The sequence below is a fragment of the Schistocerca piceifrons genome, chromosome 6, assembly GCF_021461385.2.
Source record: "Schistocerca piceifrons isolate TAMUIC-IGC-003096 chromosome 6, iqSchPice1.1, whole genome shotgun sequence".
Lineage (NCBI taxonomy): Eukaryota > Metazoa > Arthropoda > Insecta > Orthoptera > Acrididae > Schistocerca > Schistocerca piceifrons.
In genome coordinates, this window is record NC_060143.1 from 366,486,602 (window position 1) to 366,498,950 (window position 12,349).

Consider the following 12,349-nt stretch of genomic DNA (forward strand, 5'->3'; position numbering starts at 1 on the left):
TAAATGTAATCATCTGCCGGCCACGGTGGCCGAGCGGTTCTAGGCGCTTCAGTCCGGAACTGCGCGACTACTACGGTCGCTGCCGGCCGAAGTGGCCGTGCGGTTAAAGGCGCTGCAGTCTGGAACCGCAAGACCGCTACGGTCGCAGGTTCGAATCCTGCCCCGGGCATGGATGTTTGTGATGTCCTTAGGTTAGTTAGGTTTAACTAGTTCTAAGTTCTAGGGGACTAATGACCTCAGCAGTTGAGTCCCATAGTGCTCAGAGCCATTTTACTACGGTCGCAGGTTCGAATCCAGCCTCGGGCATTGATGTGTGTGATGTCTTAGGTTAGTTAGGTTTTAAGTACACTACTGGCCATTAAAATTGCTTCACCAAGAAGAAATGCAGATTATAAGTGGGTATTGATTGGACAAATATATTATACTAGAACTGAAATGTGATTACATTTTCACGCAATTTGGGTGCATAGATCCTGAGAAATCAGTACCCAGAACAACCACCTCTGGCCATAATAACGGCATTGATACGCCTGGTCATTGAGTCAAACAGAGCTTGGATGGCGTGTACAGATACAGCCGCCCATGCAGCTTCAACACCATACCACAGTTCATCAAGAGTAGTGATTGGTGTATTGTGAGGAGCCAGTTGCTCGGCTACCATTGACCAGAAATTTTCAATTGGTGAGATATCTAGAGAATGTGCTGGCCAGGGCAGCAGTCGAACATTTTCTGTATCCAGAGAGGCACCTACAAGTCCTGCAACATGCGGTCGTGCATTATCTTGCTGAAATGTAGGGTTTCGCAGGGATCGAATGGAGGGTAGAGCCACTGGTCGTAGCCCATCTGAAATGTATCGTCCACTGTTCAAAGTGCCGTCAATGCCAACAAGAGGTGACCGAGACGTGTAACCAATGGCATCCCATACCATCACGCCGGGTGATACGCCAGTATGGCGATGACGAATACACGCTTCCAATGTGCGTTCACCGCGATGTCGGCAAACACGGATGCGACCATCATGATGCTGTAAACAGAACCTGGATTCATCCGAAAAAATGACGTTTTGCCATTCGTGCACCCAGGTTCGTCGTTGAGAACACCATCGCAGGCGCTCCTGTCTGTGATGCAGCGTCAAGGATAACCGCAGCCATAGTCTCCGAGCTGACAGTCCATGCTGCTGCAAACTTCGTCGAACTGTTCGTGCAGATGGTTGTTGTCTCGCAAACGTCCCCATCTGTTGACTCAACGATCGAGACGTCGCTGCACGATCGATTACAGCCATGCGGATTAGATGCCTTTCATCTCGACTGCTAGTGATACGAGGCCGTTGGGATCCAGCACGGCGTTCCGTATTACCCTAATGAACCCACCGATTCCATATTATGCTAATAGTCATTGGATCTCGACCAACGCGAGCAGCAATGTCGCGGTACGATAACCCGCAATCGCGATAGGCTACAATCCGACGTTTATCAAAGTCGGAAACGTGATGGTACGCATTTCTCCTCCTTACACGAGGCATCACAACGACGTTTCGCCAGGCAACGCCGGTCAACTGCTGTTTGTGTATGAGAAATCGGTTGGAAACTTCCCTCATGTCAGCACGTAGTAGGTGTCGACACTGGCGCCAACCTTGTGTGAATGCTCTGAAAAGCTAATCATTTGGATATTACAGCATCTTCTCCGTGTCGGTTAAAATTCGCGTCTGTAGCATGTCATCTTCGTGGTGTAGCAATTTTAATGGCCAGTAGTGTAGTTCTGAGTCTAGGGGACTGATGACCTCGGATGTTGAGTCCCATAGTGCTCAGAGCCATTTGAATCATTTCATGTACTCCATATGTACTGTTGCGACAATAAATCTTTAAAAGAGTGTACTAATTTTTTTACGGTAGCGTAGAGGAAGGGCGAAGGAGAGATCGTCATGCGTCAGCCGAACTTTGTACTGCTTGTAGCTTGTAGATGCTGGCGACAGTGTGCCACCGTCGGCGCCGGTGAGAAGCTAGCCGCGCCTCTGGGGCGTCGGCTGGCGACCTCTCCAATTGCGGCGGTTATCGTCTTAACGAGGGGCGGCCGCGGCTGCTCTTGCCGGGAAATGACGACACGAATTAAGACTCATCACCCGGCCAGAGCGCCAGCGCCCCGCCAGCCGCCGGCTCCCCTCACGTCGCTGCCCGGCCTCCAATCTGCCAGGCACCGCTCCGCCGGCGACTTCTCGCCAATCCGGCGACGAGGCGAGCCTCTCATCGTCGTAAAACTGACAGCTCCGCGCGAAGGCCGAGGCACTCGCAACGGGAGACGCGAAAGCTTCACTGCAATACGATGTCGCAGGTACGTCACGGTAGCGCCTGTCTGAAATGTCTGTACCGGCGACAAGGACTGGAACTAACTGCGTACCAGCTTCAGAAACGCCCTGTCATCCAAAGGCACCGCACACAGACTTAGTTTGACGTAAAAAGACGATGCGAATGAGGTAGGACGAGGAATGGATAAACATAAACTTACATTCCCTGTGACTGATCGATCTCCTTCTTCGTATCTGTGAAGAAGATGTGAAACATATAATACAAAAACAATAAACTGGTAGCCAAGATCGCAGGAATTCTTCTTATTCCATCATTACCGGTTTCGGCGAAACTAAAGTCGCCATCATCGGATCTTAGGACACATACAGGTTACACCATCAAGGCAAACAATTGTGATATTAATAGTTGCCTGTAACATGCAGCCTTACAAAATAGTCGTAAGTAGCACATAGGCGTGCAAGAGAGACACTTAACATTTTTAATGACATCTCTCTTGAACGCCTATGTGCTACTTATGACAATTTTGCAAAAAAAAAAAAAAAAAAAAAAAAAAAAAAAAAAAAAAAAAAAAAGAGAGAGAGAGACGCAAACCGTCTGAAGATGAAGCATAACGACTCGAAACCGGTAACGGTACCCTTTGAAGAAAGGAACTGAAATTAAATTTGTGGCTGGTTGCTGTCCCAAACACCAACAATTAACCTGTATGTGTCCTAATATCCGATGATGGTGACTTTAGTTTCGCCGAGAGCGGTAACCATGGAATAAAATGAATTCCTGCGATCTTGGCTACCCGTTTATTGTTTTACAAGCATCTAGATCGCTCCCACATGAGCACAATGTGCTCCCTACACAATTCACATATAATACACTCAATGGGAAAAAAGAAGACGCAGCACGATGAAATAATCTGAATGGACGGAAATCGGTAGACCTGATGTACATGTACACACAAACAAATGATAACAATTTCAGAAAAATTGGATGATTCATTCAAGAGAAAGAGCGTAACAACTCAAGCAAGTTAATAACGCGTTGGCCCACGTCTGGTCCTTATGCAAGCAGTTATTTGGATTGGAACTGATTTGTAGAGTAGTTGGAAGTCCTCCTGAGGGATACAGTAACAAATTCTCTCCAACTGGTGCGTTAGACCGTCAAAATCTGGAGATAGTTGGACGGCCCTGTCCATAATGCTCCAAACATTTTCAGTTGGGGGGAGAGCCGGCGACCTTGCTGGCCAGGATATGGTTTCGCAAGCACGAAGACATGCGGTAGAAACTCTTGCAGTGTGGAGGTGGGCATTATCCCGCTGATATGTAAGCCCACGATGGCTTGCCATGAGCGGCAACAAACCGAGACGTGGAATATTGTCGACGTACTGCTGTCCTGTAAGTGTCGCGTATTACAAATGTAGTGTACACAGTTCCGCGTAGTCAGCGCGTACACAACTTTCCCACTAGAGCGCGCCCCGCTAAGCACAACAGCGCAGGCGCAGCGCTCGTCCGTCTCCGCACTACGAGATGGCGCTGCCATAGAGATGGACCAAATTTTGCTTCCGCCGATCCGCGTATTAATGTGTAACGCAGCCAATGAGTACGGACCTCTGATTAGTCAGCCTGCATTTGTCTGCACCAGTCTGTACGAGTTCTACATTTGTCTGTACCAGTCTATAGTCAAGTTTCAGTCTGCACCTAATAAGATTACCATATTCCTGTACATAGCCATGAAGATAAATATATAGACACTTTTGTCCAGTATCAGAGATATATGTGAAAATAAGATTAACATACCAGTACCAAAGGAACTTCAGAGTGTCAATTTTGGTTACCATCAATCTGCTACTCTAAGCGTGCAAGTGGAATTTCTATTGTCTGACCTAACGGCAGAAGATAAACACGCCACAATAAGACCACGAGACATATTGCTGAAACTCGCCTACTTTGTTAGAGCGACAAGTCAAATAATCTGACGGTGTGTGTACTGAAGGTCTTACAGTACGCACACCACAACAAACAAAGCGGCTCTGCTACGAAGTAACACCTGGTTGTCTGACAGTATGGCAGGCGACAGTTAGTTTGCTATTCCACCGCTGTCCGGGGATCTCCACACACGTCTTCGGCCTGGAATCACACTGAGTAGAGTAGTTTTTTCTCCAGTGACGAGTCCCGTTTCCAACTAAGCCCCGGTCACCAGCGAAGACGTGTCTGGCGACGCCCCAGCAGCCATTGGATACCAACCTGGCCCCTGTCCGCCTTACAGCCGGACAAGCAGTAGTGATAGTCTGGGGTGCCATTTCTTTTCATGGCCTACCCCTCTGGTTGTCATCCGCAGCGCTCTTCCAGTACTTACACTGATCAGCCGGAACATGATGACCATCGACCTACAATCGATATAAACCCGTCCACGCGATAGCACTGTCACCTGGGCGAGAAACCGCAGCTAGTCAGACACAGATGCGGTGTACTAGTATCAGTGAGCGTGTTGTCCGTGTGTACGAGGGGCGTTTGTGATGTCCGTGCAAAGTCCGAAAGATGGTACCACCGGCGCGTATCAAGGTCATGTTTAGTTAGTAGCATCTTTGGAAAAACACACCAAGGTTCAGCCACATTGGTGTATTTCTTTGTGTTTGGCATTCGTGTGAATCAAGGAAATCGAGTGATTATCAAAAAATGGACGTAAAAGAATTTCGTGTGGTGATTAAACTTTACTGTATGAAAGGCAAAACGCCTCATGAGACTGAAGAGAAGCTTTATAAACATTACTGTGACCCTGCACCTTCGATTAGAACAGTTTATAAGTGGTTTCAAAATTTTCGGAGTGGCCATATGCGCACAAGTGATGCTGAACTTTCTGGACACCCTGTGGAGGTTACGACAGTAGAAATAAAATCCGTGATAATGGTGATGGATGACAGAAGAGTTAAGGTGCGTGAGATTGACAGTATTGTGGGCATCTCGAATGAATGGGTACATAACATTTGGACATGAGAAAGCCTGTAATATGGGTTCCGCGATTGCTCACGCTTGACCAAAAACGGAATCGTGTGAAGTGTTGCAAGGATCGTTTGCAGCTGTTTAGGAAGAATCCACAGGACTTTAAGCATCGTTTCGTCGCTGTGGATGGAACATGGATACATTACTATACTCCTGAGACCAAACAACAATCTAAACAACCTAAACAATGGGTTACCAAGGGAGAATCTGCACCAAAAAAGGCGAAACCATTCCTTCGACTGGAAAGGTCATGGCAACTATCTTTTGGGTTTCGCAAGAGGTAATCCTCATGGACTATCCGGAAAAGGGTAAAACTATTATAGGTGCATATTATTCATCGTTATTGGACCGTTTGGAAACCGAGCTGCAAGAAAAACGCCGGCGATTGGAGTGCAAAAAAGTCCTTTTCCATCACGACAACGCACCAGCACATACCTCAGCAGTTGTGGTCGCAAAATTAATGGAAATAGGATTCAAACTCGTTTCACACCCCACCTATTCTCCAGGCATGGCTTCCTCGGACTACTAATTGCTCCCCAATTTGAAGAAATGACTGGCGGGATAAAGATTTTATTCATACGAGGAGGTGATTGCAGCAACTAACAGCTATTTTGCAGACTTGGACAATTCCTGTTATTCAGAAGGGATCAACAAATTAGAACAGCGCTGGACGAGGTTTAAAAGGAGACTATGTCGAAAAATAGAAAAGGTTTACCCCAAACACGTCGTAGTTTTTATTTTTGCACGGACTTTTCAAACGCCCCTCGTAGAATGGGGAAGGCGCGCGATCTATGTGCGTTTGACCGACAGCAGATTGTGATGGCCCGGAGGCTCGGCACGAGAATTTCGGAAACTGCACGACTTGTCGGGTGTTCGAAGAGTGCTGCGGTGTCTTCACAAAAGGCGAAACCAAAGTGAAACTACGTCCAGATGTCGTAGGGTTGGAATTGTAATCTCGGACGTCGTAGCCTGGGTAGAGTGGTAAAACAGGACAGGCGGCGAACTGTGGCGGAACTAACTTCAGACTTGAATGCTGGTCAGAGTACAAGTGTGTCTGAACACACAGTACACCGAACACACCTAACTATGGGCTTCTGCAGCCGACGACCCATGCATATGCCCAGGGCTTCCCAACGTGTAGTCCGCGGACCCCTTAGGGATCCGCCGGCTCTTTCTAGGGGGTCCGTGGCCACCCTTCACCAAATCGTGTGAAATAATGAGTAAAATTATTGAATAGAAATGTGAAAATCAAATTCATCACTTTTTTTCGTGTGAAAAAATGTGTACTTTTACTTCAGGTCGTATTCCCAAGCAGCCTTTGCGGTTCCTAAGTGAGCTCGCATACACCGTTTAGTGCCAGAGAATGCGGCTTCTCTGATCGACTGTTTCGCGACAATACGGGGGCCGGATCACGGCGGTAGATGCGCCGAAACCTTTTACGCGCGCGCTGAGTGAGCTTTGTCGACCAATCACAGCACTTGCTGGCACGTATGCCGGCCCCAGGAATCATTAAATGTTAAACTTGCTTTGTCAGTGCACTACCTATTTCATAAGTCGATTTTTGACCTTCAAGTTGTTTTCATTCATCTCTAAACGAAAGACTTTTGATACTTCGGGGGGGGGGGGGGGGAGGCGGGTCATTGGGAACAGACTGGGGGTCCGCCATGGATTTTCGACTGAAGAAAGGGTCCAACAGCTGAAAAGGTTGGGAAGCCCTCCATGTGCCAATGTTAACACCACGACATCGAGAGCTACGACAGAAATGGGCATGTGACCATCGACACTGGAGATTGGCCCAGTGGCAGAGCGTTGGCGTGATGAATCCCGATACCTTCTTAATCATGTCGATGAGTGGACGTGAATCCGTCATCTTTCAGGGGAACAGCTCCTTGACACCTTTACAGCGGGATGGAGACAAGTTGGCGGCGGCTCCAATATGCTCTGTAGAACAGAGCTCCAGTGGAGCTCTTGCATGGCACCATAACAGCCAAGGAGTATCGTACACTGGTTGCAGACCACGACACCCATTCGTGACGATCATGTTTCCTGACGGAAGTGGCATTTCTCAACAAAATAATGTACTATATCACAAAGCAGGTAGTGTCAGGTTCGAGGAACGTAATGGCGAGTTCCTATTGGTGTGCTAGCCCCCGAACTCGCCAGACCTTAATGCGATCAAACACATAAGGGATGTGATTGAACGTGGCGTCAGAGCTCATCGCTGGAGAGCTGGAACTTGTGTGTGCAGATGCGGTGCCAACTCCCTCCAGCGACCTACGCAGGCCTCACTGCTTCCACGCCGCGACTCATCGCCGCTGTTTTCAGTGCCAGAGGTGGACACACCGGCTATTAGGTAGGTGGTCATAGTGTTCTGGCCTATCAGTGTACTAATATGTATAAATTATGGTTGGGTGTATGGTCACGAAAAAATGTTCAAATGTGTGTGAAACCTTATGGGACTTAACTGCTAAGGTCATCAGTCCCTAAGCTTACACACTTCTTAACCTAAATTATCCTAAGGACAAACACACACACCCATGCCCGAAGGAGCATTCGAACCTCCGCCGGGACCAGCCGCACAGTCCAAGACTGCAGCGCCCTAGACCGCTCGGCTAATCCCGCGCTTCTATGGTCATGAAACCAGCAGCCAATAAATATGAAATCCGTATATTTGTAGCGAAGTATTATAGCGAATTATTTTCCCATCGCGAACAGTAGCAACAGTATGTACATGAGAAGCTTAGCTGAAGTTCGGATGCACCCACTGTAAAAGCTGTTTCAAAAAGGTTCATTCGATTTCACAAGACTTTTATCTTCTACACGAGGGGGGGATGAAAATTTGTAGTGAATTTCAACTTACGCATCGAACTTAAAAATTTACCAAGGTTACTGTCTAAGCTGCTTGTTTATGCGGTTGCCGATGTGGGTCTCCCAGGTAGAATTAGTCCATTCGCTCCTTCTTCACCTTCACCTTCAAGAGGGAGGTAACACAGCTAGAGCTGAATATAAAGACGGTGACGACCTAGGCCGGAGACTTTTCGGCGTCCACCCCTTTCCGTCTTCCTCCCTCCCACAAAGGAGATTCTCTGAGTTACAGAATGACCTTATGAAAATTGATGACATATTGAAACCAACAAAAAATTAAAATCCCGAAATCGTGAACATAACCACCAGACACGGATTAGGCCCTAGGCCTGTTCCAACTGGCCGACTGTTGCGTATAAGGCAGTGCGAGGAGCGATCTATAATCGTAGAACACGTGACTGGCATGTCGCCAATCCATCCAGCCATTATTCTTAGTAGATGAATCCTCATTATGCCACTGCTTGTTTATTCGAGCTGCTCCACATTTGACTTCACAAGTGCTGAGTGGTCTATGCACTAGGCCTCCCGACATCAGAAAAAACCAGATGACCTACCGGGAAACAAACTCGCTTACTTCCGCGCCGAAGGCAGCGTCACTATCCATTCCGCTACGGAGGCGGTCTTTAAACTCGTAAAAGGAACTTTTTAAGAAACCTGTATCCAGAAGTGAATGATAAATGGCTAATGACGATGACTCACATATTAGTACAATGTTATGCAAATCTTTCTACTCCTACAATTTATGGGCCATTCAGAGTGAAAACTCTCCTGGCAACGGCGGACGTCAAGATTTTCGGATCGTAGTCACCTCCGGCGGTGGAAATGCAACACGGAGAGTGGCTATTTCTTTGACAGAAGAGAGGCAAAGCAGCAAAGGTACCTTAAATTAATACACTGTCTGACAAAAAAAGGGAAGTACTTAGAAGAGATGGTGGGATGTCAAAATTACTTTGTACACATCGGTGTGACGACAGGCGTACTCGTTGTCAAGGTTAAGGACGAACACGTGTGACCACCACAAGGGAGGATCGCCTTAGTGTGCACCAAGAACATTGTAATATTTTCACATCTGCTTCTGCCATCTGGACACAAGCAATGGACTCGCTGCAACGTTGTACATCATCCCGCACCACTGCTCGGAGACTAGCATCAACCAGATTAGGGAATTACTGTTCGACGCGTAGTTTGCCTGAACACTACTACACTAAAGGCTGCATTTGGAGTGGGGCGGTGACAGGGAAGCATAAACTGCTTATGAACGGCGTCGCATTTTCAGTGATGGATCGCGATCCTGCAATATCTGGATGGCCACCGTCGGCTAGTAAGGCGGCGTCTCGGGCAAGTGCACTGTCTCGGAATTGCCGCCTAAGAGTGTCCACGTACACTATGTTATCAAAAGTATCCGGACACCTGGATGAAAATGACTTATAAGTCTGTGGCGCCCTCCATTGGTAAGGACAAAATTCAATATGGCCCACCCTTAGCCTTGGTGACAGCCTCCAATCTCGCAGGCATGCGTTCAAGTGCTGGAAGGTTTCTTGAGGAATGGCAGTCCATTCTTCACGGAGTGATGCACTGAGGAGAGGTATCGATGTCGGTCGGGGAGGCCTGGCACGAAGTCGGCGTTCCAAAACATCCCAAAGTGTTCTATAGGATTCAGGTCAGAACTCTGCGCAGGTCAGTACATTACAGGGATGTTATTGTCGCATTATGAACAGGTGCTCGATCGTGTTGAAAGATCCAGTCGCCATCCCCGAATTGCTCTTCAACAGTGGGAAGCAAGAACGTGCTTAAAACATCAGTGTAGACCTGTGCTGTTATAGTGCCACACAAAACAACAAGGGGCGCAAGCCCTCTCCATGAAAAACACGACCCCACCATAACACGACTGCCTCCACATTGTATACCGTGAGTCGTCACTCCACGCAAAGTTATTCCAGTGTTCAATCGTCCGATATTTACTCTCCTTACACCAAGCGAGGCGTCGTTTGGCATTTACCGGCGTGATATGTACCTTATGAGCAGCTGCACGACCATGAAATCCAAGTTTTCTCTCCTCGCGCCTAACTGTCATAATACTTGCAGTGGATCCTGACGCAGTTTGGAATTCCTGTGTGATGGTCTGCCTCTATTACACATTATGACCCTCTTCAACTGTCAGCTGTCACTGTCAATCAACAGACAGGGTCGGCCTGTAAAGTTTTGTGCTGTACGTGTCCCTTCATCTACATCTACATCTATATGGATATGATCGATCCTCCCTATGTAAGCCGTTGCCAACAAAATATTTTGGCATTCGGAGGAGAAAGTTGGTGATTGGAATTTCATAAGAAGATTCCGTCGCAACGAAAAATGCCTTTCTTTTAATGAAGTCCATCCTAAATCCTGTATCATTTCTGTGACACACTCTCCCATGTTTCGCGATAATACAAAACGTGCTGCCTTTCTTTGAACTTTTCCAATGTACTGAGTCAGTCCTATCTGGTAAGGATCCCACACCGCGCAACAGTATTCTAAAATAGGACGGAAAAGCCTAGTGTAGGCAGTCTCCTTAGTAGGTTTGTTACAATTTCTAAGTGTCCTGCCAATGAAACGCAGTCTTTGGTGAGCTTTCCCCACCCATTTTCTGTGTGTTCCTTCCAATTTAAATTGTTCGTAATTGTAATTCCTAGGTATTTAGTTGAATTTACGGCTTTTAAATTAGGCTGATTTATCGTGTAACCACTCATGTGGATGACCTCGGACTTTTCGTTATTTAAGGTCAACTGCTACTTTTCGCACCATTTCGATATTTCCTCTAAATCGTTTTGCAGTTTGTTTTGAACTTCTGATGACTTTATTAGTCGATAAACGACAGCGTCATCTGCAAATAACAGAAGACGGCTGCTCAGATTGTCTCCCAAATCGTTTATATAGATAAGGAACAGCAAAGGGCCTATAACACTACCTTGGGGAACGCCAGAAGTCACTTCTGTTTTACTCGATGACATTCCGTCAATTACAACGAACTGTGACCTCTCTGACAGGAAATCACGGATACAGTCACATAACTGAGACGATATTCCAGAAGCACGCAATTTCACTACGAGCCGCTTGTGTGGTACAGTGTCAAAAGCCTTCCGGAAATACGGAATCGATCTGAAATCCCTTGTCAATAGCACTCAGCACTTCATGTGAATAAAGAGCTAGTTGTGTTTCACAAGAACGATGTTTTCTGAACCCATGTTGACTGTGTGTCAATAGACCGTTTTCTACACGTTTCCACTTCAGTATCACATTGGAAACAGTGGACCTAGGGATGTTTAGGCGTGTGGAAATATCGCGTACAGACGCATGACACAAGTGACACCCAATCACTTGACCACGTTCAAAGTCCGTGAGTTCCGCGAAGCGCCCCATTCTGCTCTCTCACGATGCCTAATGACTACTGAGGTCGTTGATATAATCTGGCAGTAGGTGGCAACACAATTCACCTAATATGAAAATGTTTGTTTTTGGGGGTGTCCGGATACTTTTGAACACAGTGTATTTAGCCCTGATAAAACGTTCACGCGTTACCCCAACACAGCACAAATCTAGAAAAAAAATTGACTATATATGCAATAAATCGCTAATAATTCCTGCAAGCGCACAATAGATCTCAGTCTAACCTCTCAGAAGATAACGTTCTTGAAATCACTGTATGAGCAATTCAGAAAAGCATCAGCACTTGGATACCTGGTCGAATTGGTAAGTAAGCTTTCCAACACTATAAAATTATAACGATCCCACGGATCTTTTTGAGTGAAGCTCTTAATTAATTATAGAAATCATCAACACACCACAAACTTGAGTACCGTACAAATTACTATTAGTGAAAATTATACGGGACAGTCTTACACCACGTAACTCGTTACTCAGATAATAACAACGTTGTACTTGGCATTATATTATTTAGTTAATTAACCCTACTTCTTAATTACAGCACTACATATTTCAAAATGTATAAAAGGTTCTGCAGTTAATGACTTTTATAAAGCAGTTGTCGTCTCAGCCCAAGGCTGTATTTGTTACTGCCGGCCGCGGTGGCCGTGCGGTTCTAGGCGCTGCAGTCCGGAACCGTGGGACTGCTACGGTCGCAGGTTCGAATCCTGCCTCGGGCATGGATGTGTGTGATGTCCTTAGGTTAGTTAGGTTTAAGTAGTTCTAAGT